This window comes from Nicotiana tomentosiformis, chromosome 11 (assembly GCF_000390325.3).
Source record: "Nicotiana tomentosiformis chromosome 11, ASM39032v3, whole genome shotgun sequence".
NCBI lineage: Eukaryota > Viridiplantae > Streptophyta > Magnoliopsida > Solanales > Solanaceae > Nicotiana > Nicotiana tomentosiformis.
Window position 1 is genome coordinate 4,356,093 of NC_090822.1, and position 5,154 is coordinate 4,361,246.

Genomic DNA, 5,154 nt, shown 5'->3' on the forward strand with positions numbered 1-5,154 from the left:
GTGTTTGGATCTTATGTTCTTAAACTAAAAATGTGTATACTTCATCCGATCCATAATAAGTGACTTTTTAGCCTTTGTCAGACCCCTTTAAAAAAATAATAACTCTTAGGGAGAGAAAAAGTATATTGACTAAATTATCCTTAATTAAAATTTGTATATTGTTACTTTTACATATCAGGATATGCAAATGAGGGCAGATTCTTTTTAAAAAAATAATTCCTTCTTGATTATTTAAAAAAATACTTATTTTAGACTAAAATAAACCGGCCAAAAGGTCATTTATTGTATACCGGAGGGAGTACTATATATCATAATTACCTTTGAATCTTGTAAACTTAAACATATTATGTGAAATATTAAAATTAAACTATTATAAATATTGAAAGTGATACTATTAGTCTTCTATACAGACTACTAAAAGCAAAGGGGCAAGGGAGATAGTCGAATTTGGGATCACCATTTTAGACATAGCCACAGTGTACTTTGCAAGTATAGTCACTTCGACCAACTTTAGACATGCGTAATTAAAAATCTCAAAATTTTAAGTCTGAAGCTTGGCCAACCAAACATCAAACGTTTTTGCTTGAAGTTTGACTTGTCAAGGACAAACATCCAACATTTTTTAATGAAGTTTGGCTTGCTAAGGCAAACTTTCTACATTTTTGCCTGAATTTTGGCTTGTCACAGCTAATTTCCAGCATTTTTATCTGAAGTTGACATGATCCCATATTCAATATATTGTGTCGCATTATATCGGAAACGTTGGTATCGATACTATCCGTTGATAGGCTTCTCTCGAAAAAAGGCACATTTTTAATAGTGTTGTAATATTTTAAAGAAATTACACTGACTTATAACAATAATAACTCAGTATAATTTTACTAGTGGGGTCTAGGGAGGGTATGTGTACGCAGACCTTAACCCTACCATGGGGTAAAGAGGTTGTTTCCGTTAGACCCTCGTCTCCCTCCTTCCAAGAACTCTCACCTTGCTCTTGGGTGACTCAAACTCACAACATCTTAGATGGAAGTAGTCACCACTAGAGCAACTCACTTTTGATAAAGTTATACCGACTTATAACAAAGTTAATAATATCAATGTGCTTGTTTGCTATTTCTTTCATTAGTGTCTTATTACTGAGTTCCTTTTTTCTTTTTCTTGTTTCTCTTTTTGCATAACAAGGAGAAAGAAAATAGTTAACTTCAACTTTTCTTCAAAAATTTATGTTCTTGAGATTGGGTCCAAATCATCTCTAGTACCTACTATTATTAGGTTGATTTTTAGCTCCTATTGTTCCACGAGCAAAGTTGTTAAAATATTTTTAAAATATGTTTTTATGATATGTTATATATGATCATAAAGAAAAAAAAGTAATATTTGATAATAAACAATTTATACATAATTAAAGTTGGTCTATGACCCAAATTTTAGTCCATCTTGAGCCAGCAATCTTAGCCCAAGTATGACCCGCTCATTTATTGACTCAGCCCATTTTGACCCGTCCAAAATCAGTCAACCTACCCATAATGACCCGCCTATTTATTGATTTTGCCCATTTTGAGGCGTCCAAAATCCCACTCATTTGACACCCTTGTTAAAAGATTATAAAGGAGAAAATAACAGAAGGAAAGTTAGCAAAATGGTTAATATAAACAAAGACCATAGAACGTCATTTTCATTAAAAGTACACAAATAAACTTAGTGCAATATTGCACAAAGGATTGAAGTGCCACACTTATTTAAAGTGTAACAAAAGGCTACAAAAAGCCAATTAGAACACAACATTAGCTACACTTTTAAGAAAGGTAGCAACTTTATTATGTGTGACACTACATCCTTAATTTCTTCTAATCTCTAATTAGTTATCCATTATCTCTTCTTCAAACAAAGCTGCAGCCAAAGTTTTTGCTTCCTCAGCCAAATTTTCAGCTCCTGTTTTGATCATCTTCTCATTAAACACACATAGCTTAGTGCATAGGCACCTTCTGAGGATTTTGCTACAATGACCATCAGTAAATCCCTCACTGATACAAGCTTTTCTACATGGTGGTTTGGTAATGCATAATCCAGGGAATGTGTTGCTTTCTGTTTTGCATTCTCTAGCTTGCACCTCTACAATCATTCACAAGTACTTACCAATGTTAGAACAAAAGAAAAGACGGAATTGAAAGAAAGCATTGAAACATGAATATATTCAAGGTTCTTATATATATATATACTCCTATTCATATAAGATATTCTATCTTAACTGGCTCGTGAGCAACGACGATCAAAGAACATAAAAAAATGCCCGACTGAAGCCAAAGACATGTATGGGGATAAGAAGATTAGTCTTTCTCCTCGTTAGATTGTGTGGCAACGTCAGCAGAAAGGAGGAGAAGACGGAAGGCTGTATTCAAAATCTATGTCGGAATTGGCAATTTGTTCGCGAAAACTTCAATTCTGCGATCAATGTTAACCACTTTCAAACTATTTATGATATGGATTACTTTGACCTTCAAGAAAAAAATAAAAATAAAATATATATATATATATATATATAAGGGCAGTCCAGTGCACAAAAGGTCCAGGGAAGGTTCACACCCCAAGGATATAATGTAGACGGTCTACCCTAAAAAAATATATTTTGCCCCTATACTATTTTGGAAGAACTAATGCGAACACATTGTTTTTCCAGGATTTTTCAAACTTGCTAGACCTATACAACAATAACAACAACATACTCACTAATATCCCACACCGTGAGGTATGAGGATGATAGTGTGTACGCAGACCTTACCTTACTTGTGAGGATAAAGGCTATTAATTCGTTATTTTAACATAAAAAAGATAACCACACTGGAAAATTTACTTGACAAATCATAAGAAGTGTAACATGATGTTCATTATTATAGCTAAACCAGTCATAGCTTTTATATTTATTTTCTTAAAATTAAAGCAGACTTGGGTAATTAAGTGACTGGATAGCAAGAAATAGAATTATATTATAAATTATATTTTATTAATTTTATGGGATTTTGGAAGAATAAATGGAGACAAACCATAGGCAACAAAGAGCATCATTGCCAAGATAGCAAATGCCATGAATTACAAGGAGCGAGCCATAGTCTCTTTGAATGAGTAAAAAAAGGATAAAAATTTTAATAATAAGAAAGATTGCAATTCAGAGGTGTGAATGAATAGTAACTCAATAGAAGTATTTATAGGCGCTGAACTAAGAGTAGATAAATTTTGAAGCAAAAAGTAAATAAATAAAAGGAAATAATTATTGCACCGGAGTTGTTGGTAATTTTAAGTTTGGAGAACATAATTCTTCTTTTTTTTTTCTTTTTTTTTTTTTTTGCCTTTCACCGGTGTTCAATATTAGGACCTCAACTATTGTTGATTCGGCCCGTGTATAGGTAAAAGTACATAACGTACTCATGACTTTAAACCGAGACTTCTATCTATGGGTGTATGAATCATATTGTTTTCCCGAAAAATTGAATAGAGTTAAATTTGTATATGGTTCTAAGGATATGCGATATAATTTGATACAAATCGTATAGAGAAATAGAAATACGTGTATTCTTGACTATGAGAATGAGAATAGTGAGCAAGAAGAATGAATAAGATAAAGTAAAAACAAGCATGAGGGGATATCTTTCAATATGAGAATTAATCTTTTTGTTACAATGTGTGAGATCCGCCTATGCTTATAAGGATTTCCCCCTTTTATAGTAGACGGATCCTACTTTATTTATAATAAAATAAAGCATATATTGGAGAACCCATGATGAATTGTCTTCCTCGATTCCTGCCAAGATTCTCTCCCTTAGTACGGTTGTAACGGCTCTTGTCTGCGAGCTCGATAGTGGCTCGAACTCGTTATTGGGCCGAACCCTCGGCTTTGGTTTGAACTCGACCTTCGGGGTGGGTGTAGTGCGTTTCCGACTACCTTCACGTTTGCCTTGCGGGTCGATTTGGTCATGGCTCGATAATGGTATCGAGCCAACTCCTCGATCAGTCTTGGAACTCGAAACTTGTTTGTGCCGTCTTCGGAACTCATTCCAAAATCTCACTCCGGTCGCTTATCATTCGAACTCGATCGAATGTAGGAGGGCCAAAATCTATTTCGACCGTATATATATATCAATTGCCCTACAATTCGTGATGGTTTAAAAGTATCCCAAGATTGTAGCAAACAAAAACTTTATTCTAATGATAAATGTTGTTTTAGGCACACTACGACACAAGATGAGCGTTAACTGGATAGTTAACACTTTTAAAAATTCTTCCAAAGTTTTTTAAAAATTTGCTTAACCTATAGAATCTAGACGACGGAATTGGTTCTCAAACTTGTCCTAGTTACTGCAAGTAATAACAACGTGGAATAAAGTAAACAACGACGCACAAATTTTTACGTAAAATACTAATGTAGGTGTAAAGATCACGACCTAACCTAATAGCATTTAACCCAAACTCCACTAAAATAAAGAGCCAGTACTCATATTACAACTTTTAACCTAAGAGATTAATTCCAATCACTTTCCCCAACAATCACTAGGTTGTTGCCCTTCGATTTAACTCTAACTTAAAATAAATTGTTTGATGTCCTACGCTCAAAGAGTTGGTGCAAATTAATTGGTGTACCTTTATAAAATAGAGGTTTCAAATTCCATGTTTGTGTTGTTGTTTTTTTCTATCTTTTCCTACAATTAAACCCAGTGTGTAATGTATTCATTGTAAGAACGTCAAGATTAAATCTGTCCAATGTAAATATTGAATCTATCTTTTTATAATAATGCACGGTGCACCCATCTTCTTAAACTACTGGTTACTCATCTCTTCACCATGACGCTGAATCACTAAATGTACTTGGTTCTTCACAAGTCACACCAAAACTTAGGCCAAAAATTTAATAGAAGTTAAGGTTGTTCAATTTCGTATAATACAAAGATAAATTTGATGTTTTACCAGAACAAAAACAGGTAAAAAATTGTGGCATTCAAATTTTATGGGAGCTCCACTGCTCTCGCAACACGTGATAGAAGAGGTTTAATATCATCCTTATCTTCTTCAAGAATATCAAAATGGTCCAAATGGTCCAAATGGCAGAATCACATGCTGCAGTTTAAAGTGCAGTTTACTTCATATGAGTTGTGAACTCATTCT

At 33.7% G+C, this 5,154-nt stretch overlaps 1 pseudogene; it reads right to left on the bottom strand.

Annotated features, from left to right (window-relative positions):
- Window positions 1-1,649: 1,649 nt before the first annotated feature.
- On the bottom strand, window positions 1,650-3,120 carry LOC104102766 (defensin-like protein; annotated as a pseudogene).
- Between the last annotated feature and the right edge of the window lie 2,034 nt (window positions 3,121-5,154).